The 14,369-nt window shown below is 42.2% G+C and overlaps 1 pseudogene; it reads right to left on the reverse strand.

The window, feature by feature from the left end:
• Nucleotides 1–3,682: 3,682 nt before the first annotated feature.
• On the reverse strand, nt 3,683–5,132 carry LOC103547730 (B-cell lymphoma 3 protein pseudogene; annotated as a pseudogene).
• Nucleotides 5,133–14,369: the final 9,237 nt, after the last annotated feature.

Below are 14,369 nucleotides of genomic sequence, written 5' to 3' on the forward strand. Positions count from 1 at the left end.
TAAATCACAGAGTCAAAACAACGCATCATTGGAGGAAAATATCAATAAATGCAATCAGTATATAGTTCTATCAACAATTGTGCCAGAACAGTATCCCAAATTCTTTTCCTCTGCGAGAATTTTGCTTTCCCTCATGCCTCGAATACACAGAAACAATAAAATTTACCAGCATGTGAAGGTTCCAGCAGAGGATAATGGAAAAGCCAATGTACTTGGGGGCTTTGACCTTGAGCTCCTTCCACTGAGAGCTGCTGGGGCTGATCGTGATGGCCTGGAAGCCATTCAAGATAGAGGTGGTGCCAAGTGACATCCCTCTGGCTACTCTATGAAGATAAAAAATGAGTATGCATACATATTCAGGAAACGTTTTATTCCAAAAATTGCTATTGTCTGGAAAACTCCCCTAGAGAGAAGAACCAAACAGTTGGCAAATATTAGGTTCTTGAAAATCAAATTTGCGTGCCTTAATCTCCATCCAATACAGTAAATAAAGTTGTAGTAACAAAGAAGTAAGATATTCCCTAGTGTTCTACCTCACAACTGAGAGACAAATGTAATTCCCATGACCAGAGCACTGATAACAGTCAATCACAAGGACAACAGGTTTATTCAGGACCAGTAAATCCTAGAAAAAACATAAATGGTATACTTTATCAAGGCAATTGAAGCCCATTGGATACAGCTAGCCATTCTTCACCACTCAGAAGTACCTGCTACAAAATAGATCCTTTACATTAAGGGCTTCTTAAAAGATTGAACATGAATGTCAGTTAAGTTCAAAATGTATACTTAAAAAATATGTTGTTTCAGTTCTTCAAATAGTACACATCCATATATACCTTGTCCTTATGCCATTTCTGTTCTATCTGTGTTATAATGTCCTTGGGCACTCTTCTTTGGTCAAATGTCCCGTTAATGACTAAATAATTGTTTTATAGGCACAGTCTCCTATTTGAAAGAAAATGCTGGTGTTCAAGATATAATATGGATGACCTATTTCAGCGTATAATACTAACAGAAAAATCTACCGTAACCAAACTTGATTATTGAGTGCAAGAGCCATTCAATATTAGGACAGTGAAGTGGAAGATTCAGTTGCATTTCAGCAAGGAACAAGAGTATAATGACCACTATCACAGCAAATGTTCAAAAACATGAAGCCTATCCCCCAAAATAGGGCGTGAAAATGAAAATATAAAAGGTTGTAAAGCAAACCATTACTCAATTTTAATTTTAGATAATGTACCCATCTGCTTTTTAAGCAAAGAGGGTTAAATCAAAATTTAGTAGAATTAACATATCATGCCCAAATATAAGAAAATATATACAAAAAATCAATGGTTTTCATATATCTCAGCATCAAACAATATGAAAATATATTTAAAATATTTATTTCACAACATTTTAACATTTTTATTGAAACCTTGAATTACAATGACAAGAAACGTGCATTGTATAAATAATAAAAACAAAATTCTAAAGGCACTAATGGTATCTGTAAATAAACACAGACACACTGTGTCCCTGGATCTGACCATTGTTAGGAGCTCCAGTGTTACACAAGAATTGTATAACATCACTGCAATTCTAATCAGCTGTCAGAATATTTCTAAATTATTATATTTTAAATTATTTATAAAATAGACTAATAAATGTGAATTGGCAACAATAAAGATTATTTAAAGAATAATTAGGGTTTCCTACTTCTGGTCTGACAGATAAAGAACTTGGAAGATGTCACTCCTACCCTTACAAGAAAAAAGCTGAACAAACTGAATATCAACAATTCTTCTCAGTTCCTTCAGAGAGTTGAGGGCACAGGGCACACCGCCACCCTGAAAATTTGAAAGAGGCAAATACAAAGAATCCCAGACTACTGGGGTAGAAACCCAGGATCAGAAGCTGCCGCTGGAGCTGGCACTGGTAGGAACACTGAAACTAATTGACAAATTCCTGAAGGCTCAGTGTGGACGAGCTTGAGACCTAAAAGCTACAGGTGGCCCAGTATTAGGAAAGCCCCACAATTTCGTGAGTTTTACCCCCAGGAACCCCACGAGGTTCTCAGAGTGAAGATCAGAGAAAAATCTCCTCATGCCTCTGGCAGGGAGAGGGGAAAATTAACCATTTTGAAATACTCCCAGAGCATTCTGTTCTCCCTAACAGAAGCCTGCCCTCAAGGGGAACTATTCTACCACAGCCTAACGACCTGAGGGGAGGGAAATGCCCAACATCAGCCCCTTCTAGCCTTCCTGTCTCACCTAAGGGGGAGAAAAGCTGAGTCATTGTGAAGGTCACAAGTAGCCCAGGAGTGCTGGCTCACCAAAAGACTGAGACCTAATCATAGGACTATAGAATGCTACCTTCCCCCATACCTCACCACCACGTCAGTTGGGCTCCTGTAGTTAATAGGGAATTACAGCTGATAGAACTGAAAGTCTCAGACTTTATTTAAAAAAGAGTCTCTAGAGAACCCCTAAGCACCAGGGGAGATGAAAACAAGGAGCTAGAAGAAATTTTAGCCTTTGACATCTACAGCTACAGCAAACAGTAACAAAGCCTAATTCCTAGCCCAGATAAACATAAAACCTTACATTATGGACCCATTTACCTCAGTTCCTTTTACCTAATACATCATATCTAGCCATCGGCAAAAAATTACAAAACATGTTAAAAGGCAAAAATACAATCTGAAAATACAAAGCAAGCATCAGAGCCAGACTTGGATATTGCAGAAATTTTGGAATTATCAGGCTAGAAATTTAAAATAACTATGATTAATATGCTAAAGGTTCTAATGGGAAAAGTGGACAACATGCCAGAAGAGATGAGTGGTAAAAGCAGAGAGATGGAAACCCTAAGAAAGAATCAAAAGGATATGTTAGAAATCAAAATCACTGTGACAAAAATGAAGACTGCCTTTGGAGGCCTCATTGGTAGACTGGACAAACCCAAGGAAGGAACCAGGGGTTTTAAAGATTTGTCAATAGAAACTTCACAAATTGAAAAGCAGAGAGAAAAAAGAATAAAAAAAGTAACAATATCTATGAACTGTGGGACAATTACAAAAGGTGTAACATATGCATAATAGGGATACTAGCAGGGGAAGAAAGAGAAGGAAGCAGAAGAAATATTTAAAGTAATAATGACCGAAAATTTTCCAAAATTAATGACAGACACCAACTCATAGATCCAGGAAGCTCAGAGGATACCAAGGAGGATAAATTCCAAAAAACATATACCTAGTTATAGTATAGTCAAACTTCAGAAAATCAAAGACAAAGAAAATCTTGAAAGAAACCAGAGGAAACCTTACCTCTAGAGGAACAAGGATAAGTATAACACAAGACTTCTCATCAGAAACTGTGCAAGCAAGAACAGAATGGAGTAAAATATTTAAAGTGGTTTATTTATGGTACAAAAATAGTTTATTACAAAAGAAATCCAACCAAAATGCCTAATAATTTACATTGTAATCACTGCCCAGCTACAGCCTGTCTCTCTCTACTCATTGACTGGGGCAGAGGGCAGAGGGAGCAGCTCTTCCCTGGTTCCACCAGCTCTGGGAGAGGAGCAGGAAACGGATGTTGGGATAGAACTCCAGACAGGGGACTCATGCCTGAGAACAAGAGGAGTACGAGTCTGGGTGGGGCTGAGAGGGGGCTATCTGTTCAGAAGACGGGGGTTATGGGGGGGATGCCTGTGCCTCTGTGCAAATCCTCATCCTGAAGATTGGTGGCTTGTGGTGGGGGGCGTGGAGTGAGGTCTTCACAGTTTCCAGGAGGGTTGACCACACAGGGCTGGGAGCTCCCTCGTCAAGAATTGGAGATCTGCTCCCCACCATCCCTCTCAGCTGCCTCCTGGATGGGGAGGGAGGCACCAGCGGGCCAGGGGCTCGGAGGACCCCAGCAAAGGGCAGAAAGGCAGGTGGAGATGAGGGAGGAAGGAAGAAACGGGGCAAGCCATGGGGAATCTTGGGGGTTCTTGCCAGGAGACTGGGAGGGTGAGGAGGATGGTGATGCAGAAAGAAGATCATTGGAGCTGAGGCGGCCACTGCCTTCTGAGGAGGTGGTGGCACTCTGATTGGGGGAGGGCTGTGGCTGTGATGCCTGAGCAGGCCACGTAGCCTTCCCCTTCAGGATGTCAACGATCCCGCGACTGCGCGCTACCATGAGCAGCGGTTGTGACAGTTCTTGAGGCTGCTGTGGACCAGTGTGTGCACCAGGGGGAGGAGCCCGCTGCTCAACTGAGTACTTCTAGGCATTCTCGTTGGCGCCATGCTGCAGCAGCTGCACCATGCTAAGGCTGTTGTTTTCCACTGCGTGGATGAATGGCAAGTGGTCGCTCTTAAAGTCCACTGCATGATGTCTGTGTGGTACTCCAGCCAAAACAGCATGGCTTCGCGGCACTCCATGTTCATGGCCATGTGCAGGGCAGTGAGCCCGTCGTGACTGTGGGCCTCCAGGTCCACCAGGCCTGGCCACACTGTCCAGCAGGGCCCACAGGCAGGTCAGGCTGTGGTGCTCACGCACCAGGTGGGCTGCCATCTGGCCATGGCCGTCCAGTGTCATGAGGCTGGCACCAGGCATTACCAGGAGCCGGACCACAGATGGCAACGTGGTGATCACAGCTAGATGGAGTGGTCTCTGCCGTAGGTTGAGGTATTCAGTTCCCAGTCCCCATGCTGGAAGAGGTTGACTAGCGGATGCACAGCTGGCAGATTGGCCTGCACCACTGGGATGTGGAGTGTCCTGTCTCTGTCCTCATCTGTAGGGGTTGCCATGGCGATGTCAGCTGAAAGGGGATGTTCCATGGGGCACACCATGGGGTACAGGGGCCATATGCAGGTTCAGCAGAGGAGAAGAGGAGCCTGTGGCCGGGGTGGGGTACAGGGGCAGTAAAGGTCCCTGGCAGTAAAGCAGAGCCAGGCCGTGGTGAGCTGTGGGGACAGCCGGTGTGTCCGAGCTGCAGCGCAGGGGATCCGGGGGGACAACTGGCCCACAGCAGGAGCTGAGTGGGCCAGGGTGGGCTCCAGGTAGGGTGCCTGGAACAGGCACTTGCAGAATGGCAGCGTGGGGCCAGTGCACAGGTCCAGGGCCCCCAGTCCCTGCTGCGCTCCCCGGGCAAGGGGGCATAGGGCCTCGGGGACAGCGCAGAGTGGGCAGCAGGAGTGTTGCTTGGGTCTGCCACACCAGAGGGTGGTGAAGGAGGACCTAAAGTATTGAAAGAAAAAAATACCAACTTAGAATTCTGTATCCAAAAACATTATCCTTCAAAAGTGAAGGAGAAATACTTTCTTAGACAAACAAAACTTGAGGAAATTTATTTCCAGTAGATGTGCAATACGAGAAACATTAAAGAAGTTCTTCAGAGAAGGAAAATGATATAGGTTAGAAACTAGGATTTTTTCCCCTACTTTTTCTCCCGCAATCCCCCCAGTATATAGCTGTATATTTTACTTGTAGGTCCTTCTGGTTGTGCTATGTGGAGGCCGCCTCAATATGGCCTGATGAGCGGTGCCATGTCAGTGCCCAGGATCAGAAGCGGCAAAACCCGGTGCCCAGGTGGAGCACGTGAACCCAAACACTCGGCCATGGGGCCTGCCCCAGAAACTAGGATCTTTATAAAGAAAAAAGAGCATTAGAGAGGGAACAAAATAAAATCTCTATTTTCCTAATTGATCTAACAGATAAAATAATAACAGTAGCAATGTGTTTGGTGAATGTAGCTTATAGATAAATGTAATGAACAACAGCAACGTTAGAAGGGATGGGAGGGAGGAATTAGTAATACTCTGCTGGAAGGTACTCACACTACTCATGAAGCAGTGTAGTGTTCTTTGAAAGTTGACTTGCATTAGTTGTGAACGTGTATTGCAAACTCCAGAGCAATCAAAAAAATTTTTAAAGTATGACATGTTAAAAGAGAAAAGAAAATGGAATTATATAAAGTGTTCAATTAAAAGCAGAGAAGGCAGAAAAAAGAACGGAAGACAAAAAAGAAACAAAGAACGAAAGCAATGAATAGAAAACAACTATTTCAATAATCAACTCCATATGTGAATGGTCTAAATACTCCAATTAAAAGGCAGAGACATTTAATACAACTATTTCAGTAATCACTTTATACGTGAATGGTCTAAATACACCAATTAAACGACAGAGACTGTCAGAATGGATAAACAATAATTAGATAAATGTGAATAAGAGGAATTTTGTCCTACTATTTATCAAAAGTATTCCACAAAGTTTAAATATTAAAAATTAGGGTTTATGTAAGAATAAAACACATATACTGATGAAACTGAATAGAGAGTCCTCAAATGGGAGTTTGTCTCGTGACTGTAAAGAAATAAGAAGTACGATGACCATTTTAGCCAATGAGAGTGATGTGAGCAGGTTCTGATTTGGGCAAGGCCCCATGAGAAGCGTCACGACAGGTGGTGGCTTTAATCGTGATTTGGGGGAGGGTGGAGCTCTAGACCAAACTAACGACAATGGAAATGTTAAAAAAGACAGAAACTTCACAAATCATTCAGAGGAGTAGCATCAATACTTCCACATCACAGTTAACTCATACTCATTCCAAAGAGGAGTTTACGATTAGCCACGCATGTGGCAATTTGATGAACTGTATGTACATATCTATGGAATTTTGTAGTCATAATTTCAGTGTAGTGGAATGGAGTCCCATTTGTCACTACATATCAGAGCAATCATAACTTACGTCTGTTTCCACTTTTTTTTCTTTTTGCAAAATAGCAGGTTTGGGCTTCCTAGCCTTCAAATTTCCTCCCAATCTTTTCATTAACTTTGAAATGCATAGGCCATATGCCTCTCATCTTTCACACACAATAATTCAACTCTTCAACAGTAAAGGCATATTGTAAACCATGGAAAAGCTGTAGGTGAGAAAACTGGAAGAGAAGATGAATAACGAGACTGCAAAATGAGATTTAGAAATATTCATGAAAATCAGAGAAACCCATTACAGGAACTGTTATAGTCTTGTACCTGCTGAAGAGCCTGGATGTTTCTGCTCTCTGAAATCTGCATTGTTGAAATCACCTTTCCCCTTAAGGCTGCTTTCTTTTCTCCAATATGGAGAAACATTTTAAGAAACACAAGTGTCATCTATAGAGAAAAAAATTAGTTTCCATTAATCACACGAGGGTCTCAGAGTTAAAGTGATAAATGTTCATATTCCAACAATTTTCATCGAAATACATGATCTGAGAACTTAGCAAATTTTATATTCATCATCACATGCATGGTGATAACAACGGTATGCCTCCTTCTGATGCTGCAAATAGGACCTGAGAGTCTAATTACATAACTATAATCTGAAATAACTGAAAAATCAGATTTCCTCATTGCTGGGATCTACTCCAATCATCACCGCCATTGATCACACCATCAAAAAGGAGGAGTCAGAGGGGCTGGCCCCGTGGTCGAGTGGTTAAGCTCGCGCGCTCCGCTGCCAGCGGCCCAGTGTTTTGTTGGTTCGAATCCTGGGCGCGGACATGACACTGCTCATCAAACCACGCTGAGGCAGCGTCCCACATGCCACAACTAGAAGGACCCACAACGAAGAATATACAACTATGTACCGGGGGGCTTTGGGGAGAAAAAGGAAAAAAATAAAATCTAAAAAAAAAAAAAAAAAAAAAAAAAGGAGGAGTCAGAAATGGGCATGTAGTGTCTCACCTGCAAGTTCTCTTCAGAAGTCTAGTTTTTGCCTCCTTTTTGTTTAGAAGCTTTTATCAGTGTACCAGTCTCAACTCTAGCAAGCAGAGCACCTTTTCCTGATATTACAACTTATTCCTTATCCTGAAACAGAGCTGGTCTCCGCCACAAGTTCCCCTGCGTGGCCCCACCAACCATGATTTAGTAACATTCAAACACACCAGTGGAATTCCCTAGAATCTTTTCTTGCGTACTCCACCCTGAACCCCCGTGAAGGCACTAGTCTGTGCGTCCTCGCTCTCTCCCAGCTCCCCACCAGCTTGGTAGAGCCTGCCTCCTAGGCACTCTTCTCGTGTGGCCCTTTGTGGTATGCAGTGACACTGTCCCTCGAGGACCTGTGAGTATAATAAACTTTGTTTTCCCTGGGCCTCTCTTATATTTCCTCTTGTGGCTGCACTTGAATGATCATCACATAAATAAACAAAACAGCAATGACAGTGCCTGCTTGGGGAGTTGAGAATAACTCTGAAAGACTGTTGTCTCCAACACCGGAAACAATTACTAGCCATTGCCACACTCTCCCAAGGGGCAAGGAGAAGCAAGATGGAGAGAAACTTTCCTGTGGTCGGTGGAATCTGAGAGGGTCTCACCTGGAGGGAAGCAGGGAACAATATCTCAGTCAGGAAACATTGTAAACTAAGGAGATGGCTCTTTGCACACTATACGCTTTCACAGTAAGTTTTCCAAAATATCTTAACACATGATTCCTTAGACCCTATAGAAACATCTGTATTATGTTGTAAGGGAGAGAAATAGGATCCTACAAAAGAATCAGAAAGTGAACTGTCAGATGAGCATGGATAAATGGAAGAATGTGGCAGTATAGAATCAATTTCAAAGCACAAAAAGAGGCTAGAATTATCAAAAGATCTTCAGAGGCTCATAATAGCCCCAAAGTAGAAACATCCCAAATGTCCATCAATTAATGAATAGATAAACAAAATGTGGTATATCCATACAATGAAATATTATTAGAGCATAAAAAGAATGAAGTACTGATATGATAATAGGATGAACCTCGAAAACATCCTAAGTGAAAGAAGCCACTCACAAAAGACCACATATTCTATGACTGTATTTACATGAAATGCCCAGAATAGACAAATCTATAGAAGCTTAAAGTAGATTATTGCTTGCCTAGGGCTGGGAATGATGATAAAATTGGGAGTGAGAGTGGAGAGTGACAATGTATATAAGATTTCATGTAGGGTAATAAAAATGTTCTAATATTGTGGTGATGATTGCACAATTCTGTGAATATGCTAAAAAACATTGAATTATACACTTTCAATGGGTAAATTGTATGCTATGTGAATTATATCTCAATAAAGCTGTTAAAAAAAAAAGACCCTGGAAAGAATTTTTTAAAAAGCCTTGGAAGTGTTCTGCATTTACTGGCCATGAAATTTCATTGACTATGGTAATAATATTCCTACAAGAGTTGTATCAGTAGAAGTCCATTGGCAGTGGGTTGCAGTCTGCATGGAGAGGGGGAAATAGAGAGACAGCATGCAGATAACTGCTTCAAGAAATGTAGCTACCAAAGGAAAAGACATTGGCTCACTCTTTTTTTCTAAAAGAAAAAGCCATTGGCCTGTCTTCCCTCCCTCCCTTCCTCCTTTCTTTCTCTCTCTTTTTCTCATTCTTTCAGACTTAGAAAGTACTTTCAACACCCCAGCAATGAGCTTCATGTAGGAAATGCAGTGGTGAAAAGAGACCCAGTTCCTTCTTTCAATAAGTTCCAGTTAAGTGCTTGCTGACAGATAACAAACTATGGTGAATAACTACATGAGTAACAAAAAATGATGAGTGTTGGGCAAATAACTAAAATATGATGGTATTCAGAGTAACTAGACTGCACCTCTAGACAGAGTGGTGAGGAAAGACCTATTTGAGAAGGTGACAGTAGAGCAAGGACCTGGATGACAAGAAAGAACAGCAGTGAGACCATGAGGGTGAGCCTCCAGGCAAAAGGCTTGTTTAAAGGCTTGAAGGTGGCATAAGTTTGGCTTATGAAAGGTAGAGAAGGCAGGCCATTGAATTAACATTGGTGTCTTTGTGAGGACACCACAGGAGAAGAATGGAGCAAGGAGAAGAATGGAAGGAGGCAGAGTCAAGTGTGGTTTGTGTGAACCAACATGAAGAGTTTGGACTGTATTCTTTGAGAGATCAGAAGACATTAAAAGACATTACAAGGTGGAATACTTGCTATGTAGTTCAAAAATCATCTAATTTCTGTATAGAGAGTGGACTGTATGGATGCAAGAGTGAAAGCATGGAGACCAGTTTGGCAGCCCTTGCAGTGTTTCAGGTGAGAATTTGACATGGATAAATGAAGGCTGATGTCCCATTGCTTTAAGGTAGCATTGAAAACAACCCTCTCTGCTGGAATGGATGTGTGGGGAGGGTAAGTGAAGACAAAAGGGGAATAAAGGAAAATGTGTGGATGTTCAGCTTTATCTAATAGGTGGATGGTGATTCCATTTACTAAATGGTGGGACCTTGAAAGAGGAGTGTGATGAGGAGACTATCAAGACCTCCGGGCGGGCCACGTGAAGCATGTGGAGTTTGAGTTGCCAATGAACAACAAAAACGAGCTGGGAGGTAAAGAGCTAGCTGTACGGATTGAGAGTTCCCAGGAGAGTAAAGGCTGGACTATAGATGAAGACTTGGGAGTCATTTTTGAAAAATGATTTAAAACACATGGAAATGCATAGAAGAACATATATAGGAAATATGGAAAATGGATGCCAAATATCAAGTTCTGTGTCCCTTTAACATTTAGAGATCAAAGAAAAGATGAAGAACAAGTAAAGGAAATTGAGAAGCAGCAGCTATTAGGATGAAAATTGAGAAAAATGTAGTGTCATAGAACCAAGAGAAGAGATTTAAGAATGAGAAAGTGGTCAATTGCGTCAAATGTCAAGAGGCCAAGAAATGTAATAACAGAACAGCAACTCTCAGATTTAGCAAAGTGGAGGTTACTCTCACCTAGAGAAAAGCAGTCTCAGGAAAATAATAGGACTGCTCTCTGAAATGGCATAGTTATGGAGAGATTGTGAAGTGAGAATTAAAGAAGATTAATGTAGAAAAAGTTTCCAGGAAGCTTTTCTACTAAGAATAGAAGAGAAGTAGAGCATTTGCTGGAGGGAGTTTTGGGTAAAGAGAGGGTTTTTAAAAGACGAGGCTATTCCAGACACCTAAGCATGTCCGAAAGATGATGGGAAAGATCTAGCAAAGAGAGAAAAAAGTGTTGATTAAAGAGAGAGAATGGCCAATTGCAGGAAGTACATGTATTGCTAGGGGATATTATTGCCTAGGTGTCAGGAAAGGGTTAGTGTTAAGAAAAGGTTAGCATTTTTTAATAGTGATGCTCCAGAGCCCATAGAGCAGTATAGTAGAGCATGGTGACAGTGCACAGAATCAGCTCCATGAGACAGATGGCAGCCATATTTGTCAGGGCTCTCCAGAGAAAACAGAACCAATAAGGGGTGTGTGTGTTCATAAATTAGATAGACAGAGACAGAGATAGAGATGTTTTTATTCTAAGGGATTGGCTCACATGATTGTGGGTGCTGGCAAGTCTGAGTTCTTGCCAGCAGGCTGGAGACCCAGGGGATAGTTGACGTTGAAGTTTGAGTCTGAAGGCAGTCTGGAGGCAGAGCTTTTTCTTTCTCAGGGAATCTCAATCATTTTCTCTTAAGATCTTTGACTGATTGTATGAGGCCCATCTACATGATGGAGGGTAATCTACTTTACTCAAAGTCTATTGACTTAATGTTAAATGTTAATCCCATCTGAAAAAAAAAAACACCTCCACAGCAACAGCTAGACTGGTGTTTAACCAAACACCTGGGCACCATAGCCTAAACAAGTTGACACATAAAATTAACCATCAGAGCAGGGTACATAGAACATTTATTGAGTACCAACTGTATGTCTGTCACAGAGGACATAAGACAGACAAAAGACCATACTGGGATTCCTCCTTCACTGAACACTCAGGAAGGTACTTGTGGCAGAGAGGGCTCTGGAAATAAGACTGAATTTAAGGTGGCAAGAGCTTTTGAGAGTGGGCCCGAACTGGGCTCCTCCAAAACCTGGACCAGGGCAGCTTCTCAGAGGTGCTCATGGTGGAACATTATAGTCAATGTTTTTCTGACAATGTCCTGCTGTCCTTTCCCCCAATTAGGGAATGAGATGGACCAAAAGCTGCCTCAGTGCCCCCTAGTTGGTACAGACCACTACAGCCCCAAACGATGCGCCAAAACAACCTCTCAGGTCTTTAGTTCTTCCTTCAGGAGCAGCTCTTGAACGGCAGGGACCCACCAGTAGCTCACAGGTGAGGGCCCCATTGTGGTTGTGGCCCTCAATCACCACTCGTATAGGCAGTCCAGAGCCCCACATGCTGTTTTCCTCCTACAGTTTGGGTGAAAGAGAATACACTAAAAAGGGGTCCCAGAGGCTGGTAGACCCCTTCACCAGTTACCCAAAAACTTGGAACTAGATTCTAGAAAACTCCAGACTTTGTCTTAAGGACCAAACACAGAACAGAATAGGCTTCTTCAGGGCATTCTGTTGCTACGTATCAAAGAAGCCCAGAGATGGGCAAATTCTTTGGCCAGTAATATAGAATCTGGGGACTTAACATTAAAAGAAACCCCAAATATATATGCAACAATGTATGTACAAGGATATTCTTCACACATTTAAGCAAAAATCTAAGCACAAAGCAAATGTTCGCCAAGGGGAGACAGCTTAAATCTGTTCCTGTTACGATTCTTAATATGGGACACTGTGGACATTCTAATGACAACGTAGGTGATACGTTGCTAATATAGCAAGACATTCACAATGGATTGAATGAAAAAGGATAAAAGTACACAAAATACAAATCTATATTTGTGAATAAGTGATAACTTTCTTTCAATAGATTAGCATGTTAAGTCACTTTCTATAGGTAGACAGAATGAATTTTTTTTTAATTTTGCAGCAGTGTTTATTGAACTTTTTAAAAAAACAGTGACACTTTTCTTCCATCCACTTATTTTCCAAGACTAACATACATATTGGAGTTCATCTCCCCCAAGCTATTTATTTTTAGAGAAATCATGCAAAGTCAACAAGTAGGAAAAATTTGAGCTCTCTACATAGTAAGTCCCATGAGGGTATTCTCAGGCTTAAGGTGTAAGCGAAGTCCCTTCTTATGGAAGTAAAGCAAGGCTTGTTTCAATTCCTTTATGATCTGAGAGGGACAAAAGTGAGATGGGCACCCTTCTCCCCATGATAGTCACAAACAGGGCCCTTGACACCAGCTCTTAGTGTCCCTCAGGGAACCCAGCCAATCTACCAAGCAATGGCTGTACGCTGTTGGTCAAACGTATGCGCACCTGGCACTGCCTACTGGGTTCACCCTTGAGTCTGGTGTCAGCCTGATACTGATAAATAATCTGTGATGCAGGATGTCAGAGGTCCTCAAGAGTGGAAGGAGACAACACAAAGGTCTCGTTGGAGGCTCTGCACAGGTTCGATATTGGGCATTTTAGGGTCAGGCTTGGGCCCGATTGGGTGTGGACAGTTCTTCAAACCAGTGACAGAACTGGGACTAGACTCTTGGATTTAAAACTTTGGCGCATAGTGGGATGTGTAGGGTTATTCCAAAGTGAAAGGTAGAGGATGAGCCAGGGACAGGGACAAAGATCTCTGCCAGAGGTCTCAGCAGGAGTTTCTCTCTATGGCAAATACATATGGTTTTTGATGTCTCTGGAAGCTAGAATCCCAAACTCCCTAATCACCCTCAGTCTTGGAACAGTTTCAGCATCAACATGAACTGGCTTTTCTTCTCTGAAGTTCATATTCTAAAATGTGCCCTTGACCAGATAAATTCCAATAGCAAAATCATTTACTGCAAATATTGCCTAACAGAAAAGGGAAAGAAGGCAGCTCAGGGCTGGTGGGAGTGGGTTCTGCATGGCATGTAGTAATTTCCTCTCTCCTTATTGATCTTTCTTGGCCCTGTTTTCTTTCTCAAGGGACTGGCATATGTGTTTAAAACTGGCTTACTTATGCCTGTGGATCCCCACTCCACCTGCCCCTGCATTTCTCCTCCTTAGTCTCTACTCATCGGAGTGCCTCTATCCTTTCTGTTAATAATGCAAATCACGGAGCACTCACATGTTAGGGGTCCAGCATCGAAGCAATGTTAAGAACTGGCCAGACGTAGCTATTGAAACAAGAGGACTAGGCCTCCATTTACAGTTCTTCTCACCTCTTCCCCTAATCACATCTAGTTCTTTAATGTTAGCTCCCTGCTCCCCGATGAACTTAATTCATGTCCCAGATATCTGAGGGCTTATGATGGAAAGGCGTCATAATTCTTCCAGGAAGCTCATGAGGAAAAGCAGCAACAATGAAGAGTCCCTATGTAAGATTTTCTGAGTGGACTGAGCAGGGCCTTTATGTCTTTAGCATAGTTTAAAGTGGTTCCAGAGCGGTGATAATCCCAGATCTTGTCTGAAAATAAAATTATATAATCTCTAGAAAAGAAAGGCACTTTCATCCAAGGATACTGGGAAGCCTGATAAAATCTCTTTTCAAAGACAGAGAGACACACAAAGATAACCAACC

Source organism: Equus przewalskii, chromosome 9 (assembly GCF_037783145.1).
Source record: "Equus przewalskii isolate Varuska chromosome 9, EquPr2, whole genome shotgun sequence".
NCBI classification, from domain to species: Eukaryota; Metazoa; Chordata; class Mammalia; order Perissodactyla; family Equidae; genus Equus; species Equus przewalskii.